The sequence below is a fragment of the Mytilus trossulus genome, chromosome 4 (assembly GCF_036588685.1).
Source record: "Mytilus trossulus isolate FHL-02 chromosome 4, PNRI_Mtr1.1.1.hap1, whole genome shotgun sequence".
NCBI classification, from domain to species: Eukaryota; Metazoa; Mollusca; class Bivalvia; order Mytilida; family Mytilidae; genus Mytilus; species Mytilus trossulus.
Genome location: NC_086376.1, coordinates 50611174 through 50633349, shown reverse-complemented (window position 1 = coordinate 50633349; position 22176 = coordinate 50611174). Strand labels below are relative to the sequence as shown.

The window sequence follows — 22176 nt, the reverse complement described above, 5'->3', positions numbered from 1 at the left end:
CAGTTGTCTGATGTGGCTCTTTTTCTGTGGTTGTACTGTCAGACGTCCGTGACCTCATCATTCTAAATTTCGCAAGATTTTTTTATATTGACCACCAATTTACATAAAAATAGTAACATAGCGTCAATATACGTAAAAATAGAAATAATGCTACGGATACCAAAATAACATTTGGAACACGTGATCGTAATATCCAATGAATTATACACCAAATGTTATATTTTTGTATGTATGCATTTTATAACCACACTGTTTCACCATGAAGTAAAACTGTAAATTAGCTACGTTGTGACATAGTTAAGGACTCATTGATTATCGTCTACTGGTATACACCTGTAATTGACCTTAACGACCTGTACCTAGTGACCTGTACTAAGTGACATAATATAAATGAAATATAAAATTTATTACAAAAAATAAAATTATATAAGTATTGCCCTTGGGAAATCATCTCAGCTAATTTTGAAATCATTTTTGCTAATTATGAAAATATTTTCCCGTCGAATTCCCTGAATCCTGATGTTGTAAAGCGTAGCTTTTGCGAACTATTGATGCTTGCGAAACAGTGGTTGACAGGAAATTCGACGTGACCTGTCCTATCAACTATAGTATAACTAATGAAATGTGAGTTGTAAGTTGATAGAACTCGGGGGATATTTTGTCATTTGTCAAATTGTCATTTAAAAGACTGACCAGTGATGAAAAATGCAATGAATGGCCATTGCTCAGATTATATGAATAATTAAAAAAAAATATGAGCTAAGTAATCCCCCAAGTAGTAGGATTTTAAGTGAGGTGGAATTCAAAAGGGGGCATAAAAATGAATACATACATATATAACATAAATGTAAAGTTTAAGTGTATCTAGAAAAATAGAACAGCAACTCGTCACATGGCTGAATATTAATACGATTAAAAGGTTCACATGTGTTTCTGTTCACATTCCAAGCAGGTTCTTAATTAAAATACGCGGGTTTTTTTTTTTGGCAAAAAAACTCAATGACACAAGTTCTGTAAATACAGTAAAATATAAATCCACATGTATCAGGAGGAAACAGCAACTCTGCGAACGGCTGAATAATCTATGAAATCGGTAAATTCGAATTCAAATAAATGTCACTATAGATAAGGCTTAAAGTAAAAATACATTGTTTCTTCTGCTATTTTAAAACGATATTGTATAAATATAGGGCCAAGTGTATCGCAAGAAAAACAGCAACTCTTCGCATGGCTGAATACTTCATAACAAGTATAGTTAATTCGCATAAAAGTTCAATAATGGTCAACAAGTTCACATTAATGTGCATTGTTCTTGGTAATCCATTCAAGTTCTATAATGTCCACATATCAAATATGACTCAGGTAACTTTTGTGCTTTTCGAAAAGTGTCCTTGGAAATACGAATATAACGACAATAACTGTCTGATGTCCACCGACCAAGTGTTTTGATAAGATGATCTTGAATATTAACAGATACTGCCGATGTTCTGGCACCAATTCTAAAGGAATGACCAGTGTATCAGCTTGAGTTGTACCCACAAATATCTATTACATGTCTTATACCTCTGACGAAAAAGTCCCGTTCTAAAGCGTTACCATTCTCTTTGACAAACAATGGATATGAAAAACAAAAAAATGGTTCTCTACCCTTCCTGACTGCAATATACCTTTGAACAGCAGAGAAAGGACAAATGGTATGATCGGATTTGTGAAGCTGTATACTGACACCTTTACGAAAAAGATCTGTTTTTTGAAGTTTTAAGGTGTAAAATAGCATAAGAATCGAGAATCTCAACATCCGTTTCACTTAGATTTACAGTAAAATCAAAATGTTTTGAAACTGTAAATTAACCCCATCTAAAAAATCAAAAAAAAGGCTACTGTACAGGCCGTTTATAACATACAACCAGTAAAGGTAGAGAAACACCTGCCTTAAGAGAATTGCAAATTCTCCCAAGTCCTTGAAAAGTAGTAAGAAGACGTGGTTTTGGATTATGCTCTCCTTGTATAGGTTTGACGGCGCGCATTGTCATATTGAGTCTATTGAGTGTCGATTCATTTGTGAAATCAAACGGATGGTAAAAGTTACTTTGGATATAATAAAACCGAATTCCACATAAATATAATTTAATGGTTGTATGTAAAATTCTCAAGTTTTATTGAACATTGGTTTAATCAAAATGTTGAGTAACTCTATTTAAATACAACTATTATTATCATTATAATAATAATTTTTTTTACAGATTAATTTTTTAATTCGTTAAACTTTCACTCACAAAGAAAGCATTATATCTTCTGACTTTATTTAGTTTCATATATATTGATCAAAAGTAAACTCTCCAATGTTTGTTTTTCTTTCTAGTTAGCTATCCAGAGTTGTTCTCCCCTAATTTGTAAAGAAATTTATCGGCAAAATTTCTTTCGGAGAATTAAAAGAGGGACAAAAGATACCAAAAGGACAGTCAAACTCGTAAATCTAAAACAAACTGACAACGCCATGGCTAAAAATGAAAAAGACAAACAGAAAAACAATAGTGCACATGACACAACATAGAAAACTAAAGAATAAACAACATGAACCTGATTTTCCGCTCTTGACAAACTCTATGCTCATATGGCTTTGTAAAAATCCTGTGACGTTAATACAAGACATACATCTTCCTATAAATATATATATACAACACTACCCAAAGATAATAGATGAGCTATTTATTCCCAAATATGTATAACGCTAGAAATCTTCTTTATTTAAAGACTACAATTTTTACATGTTTATCAAATATTTTCATGTTGTATTATTTAACATGGGCGCAGTCATTTAAATTAGAAATTCGCCGGTCACCTTTATGTGGCCCTGCCGGGACATGCTACTAGGGTTTGATGTAAATACTCAGTCCAGATCCCTGTTAAAAGACCGTAGACCAAGGAAAAACTATCATAGTAAAAAGAACATAAAACTTCAGTATATTGTATGTAACTTTGAAATATAAAGACATCACTGGACTTGTAAAACTTCAAATTTAACGATAGCATATTATCAATTTGTAAGATACACCAATAACAATAAATATTGATATTTCAAAATTCTTCGTTTTTCTAAAATCCCAGAACTCTAGAAAGGCCATTCGAATGACACGTCTCAAAACTCTTCGTTTTTCTAAAATCCCAGAACTCTAGAAAGGCCATTCCAATGATGCGTTTCCCTCAGTTAAAGTTTGTTACCCCGATTTTGTTTTTTGTCCATCGATTTCCGAGTTTTGAACAGCGGTATACTACTGTTGCCTTTATTTTACCCCGCAAAATACTGTTTGTGTCTGTCCGCAGTCATGAGAGTGTAATTCTTTAACTGTTTAGCTATTATTGAGTATTGATCATTTTTAATCGTTTATAGTACATTAATCAGCCCTTCTTTTTGTAACTTCATGGTCTGTATTATAAGTTCTCTTATAGTTCACGACCGTTACGGATGACCAGTAACCTTATTTCGTCTCTTATTCATATTTGTCTAATTCGTTTGAAAATTGAATTTTCCTCGGAGTTCAGTAATTTTGTGATTTCACTTTTTTCACAATAATATCACATCTTCATTTATCTTATAAATTATATATTTATTTTGTAGATTTTAAAAGAATGTCAACCGTTTCAATACAGTTATGCCTATTATTCATTATTACACTAAGTCTACCATGTTCAACACAATGGGCACATACCTTTGGATGGGGAGGTGCTGGAAATGGAAAACGCTCAGAGTCATCGTATCAACATTGCCAAACCGACTCGGATGTCTTGAGAATTGTTTCTCAATTAATACAGGTATATTAAGTGTCTGTGATCATTAACACTGACAAAGATTAATTGAGGCAGAAAATTCGATCCGTTTATTAAATTATTGTTCTGGTATCTTTGATAACTATTTACACCACTGGGTCGATATCACTGCTGGTGGACGTTCGACCCCGAGTATATCACAAGCCCAGTATTCAGCACTTCAATGAATATAAATTATATGTTCATATTTATTTGAATTTCCTGTTTACAAATAATGACCTTTACGAAATACTAAGGATTTTCTTATCCCAAGCATAGATTACCTTAGCCGTATTTGACACAACTTTTGGGTCCTCAGTGCTCTTCAACTTTGAAGTTATTTGGCTTTATAACTATTTTGATCTGAGCGTTATTAATGAGTCTTATGTAGATGAAACGCGCATTCTGACGTATTAGATAATAAACCTGGTACCTTAGATGACCATTTAGTTCGACTAAACTTTTAAAAAAAGTACTTGTTCTGATAACAATAATATATAGTCAAAAAGGCAGGAAAATACCGCGTTTTTTCACGAATTTGTTTTAATGTTAAGCAGGTCAACATTAAAAAAAGATACACAAGTACAAATTCCCAATTTGTAATAACATACTGTAATGCAACTAGGAAACCCCATTCAGTTATCCGTTTTTAAACCAAATATATATATATTCAGAAGGTTTAAAAAAGTTAAAAAGTGGGTTGATATTGTATTATGGAACACAGATAACAAATTGACTTTGCAGGAAAATATGCCAAACTCGGCAATTAATTTCAAAGATTAGAATTAATTTAAGCACTCAGATTTATATTGATTGTTGTTGTACATGAAATCGCAGTCATCTGTCGTTGTTTTTTTTACTGGATATGCAGTACACCAATATAAAAAATCATGCCTGTTTGATATCAGAAATAGCTAGATTATTTTAACAGACATTATGTTAGTATTGGATACAGGTTAAAACAAAATGCTAACTTAATCCATAACTTGTTATGATGTTATCTATATAACAAATAGCAAACCAATATCTGCCATGATAAAAACAAATGTGGAAATTGATTAATTATAACTTGATCTGTTACTTGTCATGATATATATGTAACTGCATACCAATCACCAAACGAAATATCTTCAGGCATAGCCAAAACAAAATTAATGCGAATAAATTATTATTTGAGCGAATTTTCTAAGTTCAAGTATCATAACTCTGAAAAAGTCGTCACACTGGAACAAAAGTAAAACTCGATCTATAACTTGTCATGATAAAACAATTATACCAAATATCAAGTCAATATCTTCACATTCGCTCTAAACTGTACTCACTTCCGCTTTCTAGACTGAACTCTCTATTGAAAGCGTGTGAAGAATGCCACACAACAGATAGTCGATCTACGGAATATTTGCCATGGTGATGGATATTGCTAACGATAAATTATTCAGACCCGTTTTCAACATTCGGAGGAACTGCAAAAACGTTCATTCTTCAATTTGAAATTCACAAACAAGGGTATTGATGCTATAAATATAAGTAATATTCTTCACCATAAAAGAGTAAAAAGCAACATTCCTTCTAACTTTAAGGATCAATCTTCTCTTATCGTATTCCTACACCAACCCTGTTGATACTAAAAAATTCAGAAGAGTTATTGGTGAATTTAAAATCTTAATCATTAAAACATTGTACCAAAATTGAAACCTTTGTTTTTTCAACTCTTTATACCACTATTCCACATACTAAACTCAAAGCTCGACTGAAAGAACTCGTCAGCTTATGTTTCTTTAACAAAAAAGGCACTAGACATTTTACATATCTAGTTTTTGGTCTGAAATTCAGCTTACTTTGTGAAAAATCATAGAGTCAAGGAAAAAATATACCGACGAGGATATCACTGCCATGCTGGACTTTTTAATTGACAACATATTTGTTGAATTTGGAGGTTTGGTCTTCCAACAGACTATTGGAATCCCAATTGGTACCATGAATTTATCCAAGGGCTTGTACAGAGAGGAGAAAAGAAATAAGCCCAGTCTTTTAATTTCACCTTTCGGTATATTGATGATATACTGTCTCTTAATAATAGTAGATTCAGTTATCACTCACATTTAATATATTCATGTGAACTTGAAATTAAAGGCACTACCGAAACTTATAAATCTGCTTCATATTTAGCAGAAAATTTATGTAGAAAATGGTTGATTAAACCTGGTTTACTAGCTATTGACCTTTCACTTGTATGACAGTATAAAATTTCTATCATATTGACAACGATGTGTTAACAAAACAAACAGACACAATAAGCAAATCAGTCAACACTGTGTTATAATCTTAATGTCTAAAAAAAAAATCTGTAACAAAGAAACAAAAAAAAACCCCATTATATAGACAAAGCACATAAGTAAAAACGAAAGACAAGAATACCAAAGTCTACCAAAACACAATAAAACAAAAACGGGATGAATAAGTACAGAGCAAGGTCAATATGACCCCCCCCCCAAAAAAAAAAAAAAAACAAAAAAAACCCCGAGGCTCTAAAGAGCCTGTGTCGCTCACCTTGGTCTTTGTTAATATTAAACAAAGGACGCAGATGGATTCATGATAAAATTGTGTTTTGGTGATGGTGATGTGTTTGTACATCTTACTTTACTGAACATTCTCGCTGCTTAGAATTATTTCTATCTCTGCTGAATTTGCCCAGTAGTTTCAGTGGAAAATGTTAGTAAAAATTTACAAATTTTAAGAAAATATTTAAGAATTGGCTATAAAGGACAATAACTCCTTAGGGGATCAATTGACCATTTTGGTCATGTTGACTTATTTTCAGGTCTTACTTTGCTGTACATTATTGCTGTTTACAGTTTATCTCTATCTATAATAATATTCAAGATAATAACCAAAAACAACAAAATTTCCCATAAATTATCAATTCAGGGACAGCAACCCAACAACGAGTGGTCGGATATATCTAAAGATTTCAGGGCAGATAGATCTTGACCTGATACACAATTTTACCCCAGGTCAGATTTGCTATAAATGCTTTGGTTTTTGAGTTATAAGCCAAAAACTGCATTTTACCCTTATGTTCTATTTTAGCCATGGCGGCCATCTTGATTAGTTGACTGGGTCACGCCACACATTTTTTAAACTAGATACCCCAAAAATTATTGTTTCCAAGTTTGGAATAATTTGGCCCTGCAGTTTCAGAGAAGATTTTTGTAAAAGATTACAAAGATTTACGAAAAATGGTTAAAAATTGACTATAAAGGGCAATAACTCCTAAAGGGATCAACTGACCATTTTGTCATGTTGACTTTTTTGTAAATCTTACTTTGCTGCACATAATTGCTGTTTACAGTTTATCTCTATCAATAATAATATTCAAGATAATAACCAAAAACAGCAAAATTTTCCATTAATTATCAATTCAGAGGCAGCAACCTAACAACGGTTTGTCAGATTCATCTGAAAATTTCAGGGCAGATAGATCTTGACCTGATACACAATTTTACCCAACGTCAGATTTGCTCTAAATGCTTTGGATTTTGGGTTATAAGCCAAAAACTGCATTTTACCCCTATGTTCTATATTTAGCCTATTTTAAACTAGATACCCCAATGATGATTGTGACCAAGTTTGGTTAAATTTGGCCCAGAAGTTTTAGAGGAGAAGATTTTTGTAAAAGTTAACGACGGACGACGACGACGACGGACGACACACGACGGACGACGGATGACACACGACGGACGACACACGACGGACGACGGACTCCACGTGATGAGAAAAGCTCACTTGGCCCTTTGGGCCAGGTAAGCTAAAAAAAACACACAGAAAGGTTATAGATATCCGTATGGACACTAACTGTGCCCCTTTAAAAACAGACTGGAGTTTGTTATTTATTTGGCATTTGAAACATATTTTGATTCGTCACTGATGAGTCTTTTGAAGACGAAACACGCGTCTGGCGTAGATATAAAATTTCAATCCTGGTATCTATGATGAGTTTATTGTACTGTTATGAATCACAGTTTATGACTAAACTCAGTAAAGACCCGTCGATATTGCATTTAATTTTCATTTTCATTAAATAATCAAGAATTGTCTCCATATACTGCTGACATTTATCCCAAGGAACTTACTTTAAATAAATCTAATTTAAACGATAATAACCGTCCTTTCCTAGATTAAGAAATGTCGGGTTTAAACGGGATACTCGACACTACAATTTACGACTTAAGGGACGATTTTCTGTTCCCTATTGTTAATTGACAGATCGGCAAAACGGCGCGCGGTTACTGGTTCTCTGTCTCAGCCTATTTGCCCCTTCCCCCATGACTGAAAGTTCTTCCCACTAGTAGAACTAGATCGGGATGAACAATCGGCTGGCGTCATCGGACCGATCTGATGAAATAAAATGCCCAAATCACATGTCACCCATACTGTTTTTCCGGCCATCTCGGTCACAATTTTGTCTACTATATTATACCCCACTACACGCAGTAGAGAAGTTTTACATGGCTTGATGGTTGGATATCTGTCCGTACTTCCATCTGTCGTACCGTCCCATGGTGGTATCCAGATGAAAACTTGAGAACGAATCAAGGATTTATTTCGTTTGTTCCCAATTGTTTAAGCCCTAGTCCTACTAGACCACGATCGCTCTAAGCTCACCACGATCTAAAATAGATCCCGCTACAATTAGACCACGTTCTCACCGCGCTTATTCTGCGATCTCTACGCCTATCAAGATCTTTCTACGTTCATCACGTTCTCACTACGACCATACCACGATCGAGTTATCCGATTGCAACACGATCTTACCACGCTTTTACTGCGATTATTGTACGTTCTTATCACGCCTTTACTGCGATTATTGTACGTTCTTACCACGCTTTTACAGCGACTATTGTACGTTCATACTGCGGTCTTACTACGTTATCTGTAATAACGTTAACATCGTGTTCCATATCAACACCATTCCATTCCTTCTATTTCTGATTAATACATGTACATAGATTTCTTGGAAACAATACAGTCATGCCACCAAAATGTTAAAGAACATGTGGGCGTAGTGGTAGGGTGATGTAGAGGCAGAGGGAGCTCTGATAGTAACGAATCTTGATCAAGCAGAGATCTCGGACCGACCAATCCAACCTAAATTTCAACCTTTTGCTGGTCCATGAAGCTCAAATGACGATATTTTGGTGAACGATAGCAAAGATGACACAGATGTGTCAATAGATATAGGAACATGCGGTATAAGTGCCATGGAGACAACTCTCCATCCAAGTAACAATTTATTAAAGTAAACCTATATATAGGCCAAGGTACGTACGGCCTTCAACACGGAGCCTTGGCTCACACCGAAAGGCTATAAAGGGCCCCAAAAATAACTAGTGTTAAACCATTCAAACGGGAAAACCAACGGTATAATCTATATATGGTTGAGCCATTAGAAAAAAAAAGGAAAAAAGGACAAGAACTACATACAGACAAACAAAACCTGGAGATAAATAATATTTTATGTGCAAATGACAATGAGAATGATGGTCGTAGTATGAAAGTAGTCAGGTCGTAAGGAGGGCGTGATGAGGACGGCAAGGGCGTGCTAGAATCGTACTATGGTCTTGAACAGCTTGGTGTAAACGTGGTATAGTCGTAGTGGAAGCGTAGTTGGGTCGCGTTGAGAACGTGATGGTCTAAGTGAGGTCGTAATAACGTCGCTATGATATCGTAGTGCAGTCTCTCCGAATAGAATCACGCTTTCGCTACGCTCTCGCTACGATGGTACAGCGACCTTTGCGATATTACTACGACTTAAGTGCGGTCTCACTACGCTTCTTCTACGATCTGATGTCGACACGACCACACCACGATTGTTCAAAGTTGGCCACCCGGCCCATCACGATCTTGAAGACCTCACCACGACCGTGATACGACCTTACTGCGATCTACACGATCATACTACGATCATCAAAATTTGCATTTTTTTCTCAGATCGTAGTGCTATCGTGGCCTAGTGGGAATAGCGGTAATAGCACTATAAAGTACAAGTTAAGTTCGATTTTCATCTTAAATCAACATGCAATTTTCAAATAATCAATTTTGAACTATTCGTGACCCTTTTTGTATCTATAGTCGATTAGAAGTCTTCATTTCTTTGTTTCTAGAGCCTGTGATAAGCTATCAAATTGTCAAGTTATGATAATTTTTGGACCATTTTTGTTCCTTAAAAAAGATTTAAGTTGGTCTGGGTTATTGCTTCAAGTATACTATGGGCGATGGTCATCACTAGCGCATAGGGCACTAGCTACTAGCGTCTCTGTGTGTACTCCAACTAAACAAATGTATCCAAGTTAAGTTGATGATCAGTTTCATGTTTTATGTCCAGACAACATTGTTGCGGTAAATATAGTTTTTCGGTTTTCCTAAAAAGTTGTAAGTCGAATCTTCATGAAAATTTGAACCGTACTTTGTATTTATCATGATATGGACTAACAACTGTGTAAAAATTGGGGAGTCCCATCGAAAATGGACATAAGCGCAGAGCGGGACACACCTGTCTTCAAGACATTTCCTTGTTACCATCAGTCTATAGATCGTGCTCAAAGTATCAGTAGGTAAATCCAGCTCTACATCCCCGGTGATTTTATAAGGGTTCTGGGAACTTGCTCAATATGAATATTGGTTTGGATTAGTGAAATACTGAATGTTTGGTTAAAACTACTGTTCTGAAAAATCGAAAAGTTCAAGTCCTGTTTTTGGTCTCAATATGGAAAAGAACGGATATGGCCGTTAATGGCACGAAGACATCACATATTAATCATTAAATGCCACACAAAAAATAAATCTAGAGCTGACAACACGAACTTCAATAGAGCAGGAACTTCCCACTTACAGACGGCTTTCTCTAGATGGCCTCCCTTGGCCTCAATTTTACAAAACAAGAACAACCCAGCCCAAGGGCACATCAATGACTTAAATGGACCCTTTGAATATAAAAACGATTTCCGACCTCAATGTGGGGAAAAACGACCTGCGACCTGTACATTTCCCTTAAAAACGACCTCGCGACCTTGCGACGATTTTAAAAGCGACCTTGCGACCTGAGGGGGGTACCCTGTGGGAGCCTCTACTATGTAGATGTGCATATCGACAGGAAATTATGATTCAATTTTTTATCTAGGAGTTAAGCCCCTTTGAACTTATTTGCTTCAATGTACTTCTGCAACAGTTTGTCATTTTGTCATACAATTTTTGAACTATCTGTCAGTTTACTGCGTGTACTCTCAGATCTGTACCTAGTGTCTTTTTGTTGTTGTGATGTACAAGTACCCGGCCACGTCTTCTTGTATTTTTGTCCTTCTGATGATTTAAGTCTTTTTCAATTGTTTTTATAGTTCGTTCTTTTATTGTACTGTTATACCACTGTCCCAGGTTAGGGGAGGGTTGGGATCCCGCTAACATGTTTAACCCCGCCACATTATGAATGTATGTGTCTGCCTTGTTTATGCGTTACATATTAGTTTTTCGTTCAATCTTTTGTACATAAATAAGGCCGTTAGTTTTCTCGTTTGAATTATCTTACATTGTTATTTCGGGGCCTTTTATAGCTACCTATGTGGTATGGGCTTTGCTCATTGTTGAAGACGTACGGTCTATAGTTGTTAATTTCTGTGTCATTTCGATCTCTTGCGGAGAGTTGTCTCATTGGCAATCATACCACATCTTTTTTTTTTTTTTAAATAAGATGTAAAATTAAGTTTTTACATTTATGATAAGGTTGTGATTGAATGGCAGTGGGTACAAATCAATAAACTTCAAAATAACGTTATTCATAATCAAATATTCAAATTCTATAGAATATGAGTATTTTATTCAAATGCTACAAGTTTGAAATGCAATTGCAATACATTGTACTTAAATTTATCATCAATTTATGGAACGAATATTTTTTTCTGTATAGCTTGAAGCAAAAAGACTAAAAGCATGTGAACAGAAAAATTTCAAGTCAGCAGTACTTATGCCGGATTACGAGTAAGGATGGAGCAAAGAAATATGAAACGTAAGTGGCGTATAAAATTATAATCCTGGTACTTTTGATAACTATTTACACCACTGGGTCGATGCCACTGCTGGTGGACGTTTCGTCCCCGAGGGTATCACCAGCCCAGTAGTCAGCACTTCGGTGTTGACATGAATATCAATTATATGGTCATTTTAATAAATTTTCTGTTTACAAAACTTTGAATTTTTCGAAAAACTAAGGATTTTCTTACCCCAGGAGTAGATTACCTTAGCCGTATTTGGCACAACTTTTTGGAATTTTGGATCCTCAATGCTCTTCAACTTTGTATTTTTTTGGCTTTTTAACTATTTCGATTTGAGCGTCACTGATGAGTCTTATGTAGACGAAACGCTCGTCTGGCGTATAAAATTATAATCCTGGTACTTTTGATAACTATTTACACCACTGGGTCGATGCCACTGCTGGTGGACGTTTCGTCCCCGAGGGTATCACCTGCCCAGTAGTCATCACTTCGGTGTTGACATGAATATCAATTATATGGTCATTTTAATAAATTTTCTGTTTAAAAAAACTTAGAATTTTTCGAAAAACTAAGGATTTTCTTACCCCAGGAGTAGATTACCTTAGCCGTATTTGGCACAACTTTTTGGAATTTTGGATCCTCAATGCTCTTCAACTTTGTATTTATTTGGCTTTTTAACTATTTCGATTTGAGCGTCACTGATGAGTCTTATGTAGACGAAACGCGCGTCTGGCGTATAAAATTATAATCCTGGTACTTTTGATAACTATTTGAATGGAAATACTTCGTGTATTTTGTTTAGACGTTCTTGTCTAATATCTACAGAAAGATAACACCTCCCGAAACAAAAGCTGTTTTTTTTTATCAACCATAGTTAGAGGAGGGAATAAGGCGTCTCAATAAAGATGCGCAATGCTAGGCGGTCAAATGTTCTCAAAATTATCACGAATGATTAATCTCATTCTAGTTTAAAAGAATGAAACGTGTCCAATAAATATCTCTACACAGAGATGATTTGTGTAAGAAATAAGTGATGTAAGCTATAATTTATTGTAGTTTTAACATGGGTAGGCATTATATTCGTGATTATTTTTGCCCGAGTGATAGTGAGGGCTTAAATAACACGAATACAATGCCTACCTATGTTAAATCTACAATAAAGTATAGCTTGCATCAATTTTTCGATTCTGAATAGGACAATTAAGGTAATTTTGTGTCCGATAAGTATAAGTGTAAAAGCGTTTGTGTGACTCTTCTATGAACCACCCTTTTTTGTTTGTAAAGAAGCAAACAGCTGGCACTATGATTTTTCAGAGGAAAAAGTTTGAACAGCAAGCATGAACGGTTGTCGTATCTAGGTCAAATATGTCAATTTCGGAATACAACACATTACACTCATAATAAATGAATTAGTAACATCATGTGCACCATCTAAGGCCGTGTTCACACTGACCTCAACTCGGTGTTGTGTTAGTGTAACTCACACATAAACTAAACATCATTACTTTCTCATTGATAAAACTCAATGTTTACATGTAGTGTAAATCATGTTTTGTCTACATGCAGTCGATAGTCGATGTAGGCCTTGTGTAGGTTAAGTGTACACTAAACTAGGCATTCAGAACTTTAATTTTCCCATGAATATTTAAAAAAGAAGCGGTTTTTATTTAAAATTGATACTAATAACACTTATCAATAAAGTTCTTTGAAGAAATATTTGTCTAAACTTGATATATTTATTTGTTATAATTTTTTTTACCTAGCCTTATTAACCCATTATCAAGACAAACAAGACTCATCCATCATCATTGCCGAACACATAATTCATTTGAAAAGGTCTTCCCGAATCGATTGGACGTACACACTGACAGAAATATTTGCCACTGGTCTTTACTCAATCAACGATTCACTCATAAATGCATTACTGAAAACGGGAGAGGCTAATTGTTTGTTTGTGCAGTATCTCAAGTTCGTTAAAATACAGTTAGAAAAACCATAACCCCTTCTTTTTGCTAAGGCAGCACCCATTTGATGTTCGGGGGGGGGGGGGGGGGGGGGGGGGGCTATGGATTTGTTTAAAAAAAAGTTTGTTTCCAATTTTTGGAGAAAAAAATATAATTTGTTTTTGACCCGGAGAAAAAAAAATGTTTTTTTTTCACACTGAGCTGCTGGAATGTTGCTACTTAGAAACGGAAAGTTCCCAATTGGAAAGCTGAAATCATCTCTTTTGTCGTAAAGTTTTGTTTTTTCAACCGACCCTCATTGTCAATTTCTAGATGGATGTAAGTCACGATATAAGGCCGAAGTAACTGTATCTTTTGTGTTCTTTATCTCTAGTTCGATGGGATAGCTGCGTTCAACAAAGTCACAAAATTTTGAATTATTCAGTAAAAGAACGTCATCTTTTTAGCGGAAAGTATAGATTAGACCGGTGGTTTTCCCGTTTGAATGGTTTTATACTATTTATTTTGGGGCCCTTTATAGCTAGTTGTTCGGTGTGAACCAAGGCTTCGTGTTGAAGGCCATACATTGACCTATAATGGTTTACTTTTATAAATTGTTATTTGGATGGAGAGTTATCTAATTGGCAGTACACCACATCTTCCTTTATCTAATTAAAGGATATTTCTAACTTCTTATCTTTCTTCCTAAGAAGTTCCTGTATGAATGAAGTCCGCCTCATAATAATAAAAAAGCAAGTCGACAAGAAGAGGGGTGCTATTGGTTCCCATTGGAATGCTGTTGAAAAACACGTCCTCCGAACGTAACAAATATGTTGTCAATCAAAAAATCAAGCATCTTGATAATGTCAATTTCAGAGATTTTTTTGTTAATTTTTAGGTTGTGTAATTATTTCATTCAAATACAAACCTTTAAAGATGATATCTGGCCTGAGGGCGGTGCATTACGTTTGCGCGCATTACCATTACGTTTGCACGCAAAAATCATTACGTTTGCGCGCAGCTTTTGCTTACATTTGCGCGCATTTTTTTGACAGGTAAACTCAGGTAAAATACAGGTAATAATACTTATTTATTTATCAATTTGTTTAGTTATTTACAAGTATCAGTACCCCTTTCGATAGTTAAAGTAAGGTACACCTATTTTGCAAGAATTCAAACAGTATCTTTAAGGGAAAATACAGGTAATAGTACTTATTTATTTATTAAATGTGTTCAACTATCTAAAAGTATTAGTACTCCTTAAGTTAGTATACGTCTCATAAGACATGGAAACAAAGAGATAAAGCCGCACATTTTTTCTTCGATTTTTAGATACGATCAACAAGATAAAGGTGTCTGCAAAATTTTAAGACAATCTGTGACATAGCCGATTTATTGTTACTTGACCTTAAGCTATAACGGAGTTTATACTTTGTTGTTAGAATTCAAATATGCACAATATATAATTTGTATTAACAAACTATTTTCAAAATTAATAATTGATAGTCATATCCGTTATGAAAATCCAAAAAAATATAGTCATTTATAATTTAATATAATTTTTATTTATACTTTTACCTGAGATTACCTGTAAAATGAATGCGCGCAAATGTAATCAAAAGCTGCGCGCAAACGTAAAACATTTTAATCCCCAAATGCGCGCAAACGTAGTGAGCCCCCTGAGGGACATCCCCCTTTTCCTTCGTGCTATTGATTGTTAGATATTTCAACACCTATTTATATTCTTATTCCTTAACAATATATGCATAATCGTCTTGCAAGACCTTTCAAGTCACTAAAGATAATTAAAAGGATTATGTGTACTATTGTTATCGTAATGTATACACACTTTTACATCGTACGATAAGCGAATACTGTCTTAACCGATTTTAAAATCTGAATTCACAGTTATATTTTCTTTGATAGTCAATTTCATATTTTTTGGTTGAAATTAAGATAAAAAAATTGAGGTGAAAAACATAGGTTTTGTTGAAACAAATCACCAATTTAGAGAAACTGTTTTTAGTGTTAGAATTTAAAGGTAATGCATGCTATTCAACGTTGTTTTCAGGTGTCAAAAAAAGTTTTGTTTTGTATAAGAAGGAGATCAATCTATATTGGGGGAATTTCGAAAATTATAAGACTTATTTTCTTATGATAGTTTCGATAAAACAAACTATAAATTCCGTTATATATCGATTTCTCTGTTCATTTCTCTGAATACTATACTTGTTATGCCGGAAAACTTAATTCATCTATATTCTCAATGCTTAATAATAACACGCCTACCTTTAATACACGTCCTATCTTAAACAACCCATCCTGATGTAAAAAAAAAGGCCTCAAAACCAACGCCGGCTTAAGATTTCCATTTTAAAAAAAAGGAAATAATTAAATTCCTTTTCGAAACACACATAAGTGTAATAAAATTGAGTATGGAAATGGGGAATGTGTCAAAGAGACAACAACCCGACCATAGAAAAAACAACAGCAAAAGGTCACCAACATGTAGCGAGAAATTCCCGCACCCGAAGGCGTCCTTCAGCTGGCCCCTAAACAAATATATACTAGTTCAGTGATAATGAACGCCAGACTAATTTCCAAATTGCACACAAGAAACTAACATTAAAATAATACAAGACTAACAAATCCAAGAGGCTCCTGACTAGAGACAGGCGCAAAAATGCGGCGGGGGTAAGCATCCTTATCCTGAGATGATTCGGCCTTTTAAACGGCAGATTGCAAATAAAAGTGCTTTGATTATTATGGAAATAAGGATATTAGTATTTTTGAATAAAGTGAACAAAATTGCTATAATTTATCTCAAATATTTATCATATTTAATGAAAAACAACCTATCCTCATGGAACGAAAAGTGCTATAAGCCCATAGGGTCCATGATCTGCATTAAGATAATGTCAGGATTGAACTCTTAATCGACACAAACAAAGCCTTTAGTATCTCTACTATTATAATATGTGCATTTTTTTAAATATTAACTCATCTAGTGGGATTAAAATGCATGATCATCGGAAATAGGGTACTTATTTCAAAGTTCAACATTTAATCTCTTTTTTGTGATACAGAAATATTCATAGTGCATTATAGCGATAAAGAGTATAACACAATGTTCACTGCTGTATGCATGTTTTTAAAGACATTTTAACCTATTATTGCCTGTTTGTTTTTTTCTCACATCGTTGTCAATATAAATGACTTTTTTGCGACTGTTATATAAGTGAAAGGTTAAACTCGTTATAAATCCAGGTTAAATCCATCATTTTCTAGATAAGAAAATAGTTGTACCAAGTAAGGAATATGCTAGTTGTTATTTACTCGTTTCATGTGTTTGAATTTTGGATTTTTCCTTTTGATTGCGGACTATCCGATTTGAATTCTTCTCGGAGTTCGGTATTTTTGTGATTTTACTTTTTTTAACATGCTTTTTCAGAGCATGTTACTTACTACCTTTAATTATGTGAATTACAAATGTATTATACATAACAGAAAAAATAAAAGAACCTTTAAAAAAGAAATAACATAGTAAAATGCGTTAAAGGTTAAATATGCACTTTCTTATATGTAGTTACGATCTAGGTGACAACGATAAATAAAGGCAACAGTTGTACCGCTGTTCGAAATTCATAAATCCTGGTTACAGACTAAAACTGAGGCAAACACATCAAATATAACATTAAACTATAACACACAGAGAAACGAACTATAATATAACAATGGCCATTTTCCTAACGTCATTTTGATAAAAAAATATGGTGGTTTGAACCTGGTTTTGTGGCATGCCAAACCTTCCGCTTTTATGGCAATGTTGAATATAACATTAAAACGGCATTATTACATGTTAGTACTACACTACAAATAAATGGGAGAACATATAGGACACAGAAACACACGAATAATAGCTAACAAAAGGTACCAGGTTTTAAATTTAATACGCCACACGACGAAACCAACCATCGACGCTCAGATGAAAAAAAATCGAAAGCCAAAACAAGTACAAAGTTAAGGAGCAATGAGGACCAAAAGTTCCAAAAAGTTGTGCCCAATACGGCTTCTAAAATTGAGTCTTTGTCTTTGTCGAGTTCCCCCGACGTAGATCAATGCACAAAGAGTACAGTCAATACCGTACACAATATTGGAAGCAGTGCAATTAAAATCTTCATGACTTTAAGTGGTTAAAATACTTTGGCATCAGATATTGGTATATCACAGGTTTTAAAGTTTTTACGGTTACATTGGGAAATAGAGCAATATTGGTGGTAGTTTTTGAAATCTAAAATATAACACATGTCGGATAAAGGTGTAGTCGAAGAAATCCTCATTTATCGTATGTTAATAGTGCGGTCGTTCCTTTTTCATTATATAAAAATATATCATGAAATTTAAATACTTTTATAATTAACTAAAGTAATCTACTTTGTGTTCTAGCATGTCTATATCAAATTAGATATTTAATAAATATTTAACAACACTATAAACCAAAGAAATATTCATTCGAAAAAAATGGTCAAAATTTCGAATTTTCGATCCAGGTAGAACATTTGACTGATGCAGACGACTCAAAATTTTCCATTGCAGTTACCACCCCTCAATTTAAGAATCGACTAAGCTCGATGCAGTATTTATTCTTAATCAATAAATCACCATCGGAGAATAAATATATTAATAAACATGCTTTAAAAAAATAAGGTTTCTCTGCACTTCTGTGAATATATCATTTGGTTTATTATATGACATTTGTATTTTTTCTGAATACCCCTTTATCCTCGATTCGCCTAGTCTGCATATTGTGGCTGATTGAAAGTTTGGCCCAACTTTTTTGAATTTTGGATCCTCAATGCCTTTCAATTTCGTAATTGTTAGGCTTAATAAATATTTTGATATAAGCGTCACTGATGAGTCTTATGTATATGAAAGGCGCGTCTGGCGTACTAAATTATAATCCTGGTACCTTCGATAACTATTTACACCACTGGGTCGATGCCAATGCTGGCCGGTGGTCGTTTCGTCCCCGAGGGTATCACCAGCCCAGTAGTCAGCACTTAGGTGTTGACATGAATATCAATTATGTGGTCAATTTTTTTTAATTTCCTGTTTACACAACTTTGAATTTATCGAAAAGCTAAGGATTTTCTTATCCAGGAATAAATTACCTTAGCCGTTTTTGGCACAACTTTTTGAATTTTGGATCCTCAATGCTCTTCAACTTCGTACTTGTTTGGCTTGATACATATTTTGATATGAGCGTCACTGATGAGTCTTATGTAGACGAAACGCTCGTCTGGCGTTCTTAATTATAATCCTGGTACCTTCGATAACTATTAGAGATCACAATGTGTTATGCAATACGAAATGCATATGGAATTGGGACAGGGTAATTGCTGAACAAGGTGTGTTTACATAAATAATCCTTTCTTTTTATATTTTTTTCCATTTATGTTTAATGGTCTACATAATTGTTACTGTTAGCTGTGATAGTGACAATCATTAAACTATGGTCATCATATGGCTTAGCTGCGGATAAAATTGAAATGCCTTTGTTTATTGCAAAAAAAATTATACACACTTTTAAAGGGAGAGTATCCAATCACATCCATTATTAATTCAATATTGAAAAAAAAAAATTGGCGATATTGCGTATCAATTATGAAGTTAATTTCTCCTATAATTTATTGTGGATTGTCCTTCTTCATGATGAGCATTGAGAGTTGCGAACAACGATAAGGTTTTAACAAGTACAAAGCTGATAAAAGGGGGATTCGTATGCTATCTTTTGAAACAGGGAAAAGACGTGTTTCTTGTTGACCTAATTTCCCTGGAGTAGCAAAGAAATGTTGCTTTTTGTTGCTTGATTCTCCTCAGTTGGACGAGCATCATCATGACTTTATTAAAGAACGATTTTGTTATCCTCGAAGGATGCGTCGATCACCAATTTCAACTCAAATTTGAAGCGATTGACTTTGCTTTGTTTAATATTTTGTTGTGTTTTGTTTTTATGTTGATGTAGATGTCATGCAAACAGTAGCGAAAAAAAATGATTAATCGGAGATTTTAAGATTTGAAATGTCAAAATTTCGACTTTGACAAAAAAAGTTCAATGCCAACTTTATTTTTACTACGTCCCTAATACTCTTTCGTAAAAACGACCCTGGTAATAGTTTTTGAATATTTTTCTTTAAATATAAAATTATAACAGGTTAAGTTAATTCTTTTTTATATATATTTATGTATTTCCTTAATGGCAGTACATGACATCAGTACACAGTTACTATTTAATTTAAATATAAAACAAGGAGAGAGGTTACAAAAAGAGGGACGAAAGATACCAAAGGGACAGTCAAACTCATAAATCTAAAACAAACTGACAACGCCATGGCTACAAAAGTCACTAGCTAGGAAGACAAAACAAAAGTATTAATATTTTTTTTTTATCTAAATAAAGTTTCTTCATGACTGGTTTTCCGAACATTTAACTGTAATATGTCGTTGTACAAAATAGGAGGATAACTACTCTGTACTTTTTGATCGAAAAAAGTGCATTCAAATGTATACTGATAAATGATCACAAATATATAAATGCATCTAGTTTTAGAGATATATGGATTGTTACCTTATGCATACACTTAAACTTTAATTTTAGATATTTTAAAATTTTTGTTTCTGTTTCGATTTTATTAGAAAATAACTTTCACACTCGAGTACTTTTAACATACAAATTATCATTTGTCATTCTCTTCACTGAATTCACAATATCAGTAAATAACCAAAATGTGTTATCATATCAGTAAACAAGAACAAAGTTTCATTCCCGATCATGACAGTTTATTGTAAAAATTGCGGGTATGGGTAGCCTTCAAAGGCCAAATTGGCTTCGCGTCCGCTCTATGGGGTACGCGCAGACATTGCCTTTTATTTATGACGTTATAAATTCTGGTAATAATAGAAAATTATACACACCTTAAGTTTACATTCAAAATATTCATATAAATATGCTTTGCTAATCGATTGACGTTTCTATTTACAGATTTTACCTATTTGTTATCACAATGACCAGTTCAACGAAATAACTTCTTACAAGATTACAGATTGGAGATCCTTTTTGTGTTTTTAAACATTACAAGATGCTACGTTGTATGTGTAGTTTTATTTAAAGTTTGGGTAATCAACGAAGAATGAGATCTTTATTTTTTACAATTCTCTATTTTTTTTAAATTCATGTCTACACCGCACACAATAGAATATGCTTTCAATCAAAATTTATTGAATCATTTCAAATGATTAATGTTATGTTAAGCATTTTAGTGTGTTTTGTTTTACATTACGTATTATACTTTTGTTTTAAAATTCAAGATTCACTGAACATGTTGTGTCACTTAATATGACTGCTATATATAATCAGTGAATATATACTATATCTGTATAAAGTAATCACATTCAATTGGAGTAAAACGTGCTCTTCAGGAAAAAACATTACATATTTTTTTTAATTAAGTAATTAACTGTAGTAAAGACTAGTTCTAAATATGTATAATCAAATATTTTGTGCGTATTCTTAAAGATTTCAAGGACAAATAATTTTGCTTTTGTTTAATTAGTTATTTGCGGGCTTTGGTGATCGTCTACTATGAAGTTAGAATGTATTTTATCAGGCAAACTGGAATCGAAATGTTGACAATAATAAAGTTTGACATTCTATGCGCCAGTAAGCAGAGAAAACATAACACATGTGATCGTTAGAAAGGCTCATTTAATAATGATCGTGAGGCGGAAAACAGTAAAGGGAAATACCCAATCAATCATACATGTATAATCATGACACAAGGAGTAAGGGAGATGATACAGATTAATACATGTGACAATCAATACAATACATTGGCGCAACTTCTTTTCTCCTTTAAAGTCTCTCTCTCTCTCTCTCTCTCTCTCTCTCTCTCTCTCTCTCTTTACAATTGTCAACTAATTATCTCTGTTATTGTAAGAACATGAAAAAAAAAAAAATGTTATCAATATGCATAAACTAAACACATAACTATCAACAAGAAACAAAATAATTCTGACATTTTTTTCTCCTTTAAAGTCTCTATATCTTCATCGAATGCAGATTATTATATAAGTGAGCATTAAATTTAAAAGGAAATGAAATCTTTAAACCGCACTGGCGTTTTCAATTCGGAGCGCTTACGGAGAACGCGCTTATTATCTTCTTCATTGCTCGAGTTACTTAGTGTCAAGTCATGTTGCGCAGTCGGCTCGTCCAGATTTTCAACATCGTCGATATTTTCGCAAAAAAGAATAGGCGGGGGCTCCGCGCGATCTGGTGGTAGGTCACGGATAGGCACAGGAAGGCTATATTCGTCATAGTC

At 33.9% G+C, this 22176-nt stretch overlaps 1 long non-coding RNA gene across 1 annotated transcript in view; it reads left to right on the top strand.

Moving 5' to 3' along the window:
• LOC134713989 (uncharacterized) overlaps positions 1-21395 on the top strand; it is a 31141-nt gene extending 9746 nt beyond the window's left edge. Inside the window, exons 2-4 of the long non-coding RNA XR_010106455.1 lie at positions 3620-3813; positions 11768-11866; positions 20838-21395. This is a non-coding gene — a long non-coding RNA (uncharacterized LOC134713989). The remainder of the gene's footprint in view (positions 1-3619; positions 3814-11767; positions 11867-20837) is intronic.
• The last annotated feature ends 781 nt before the right edge of the window (positions 21396-22176 follow it).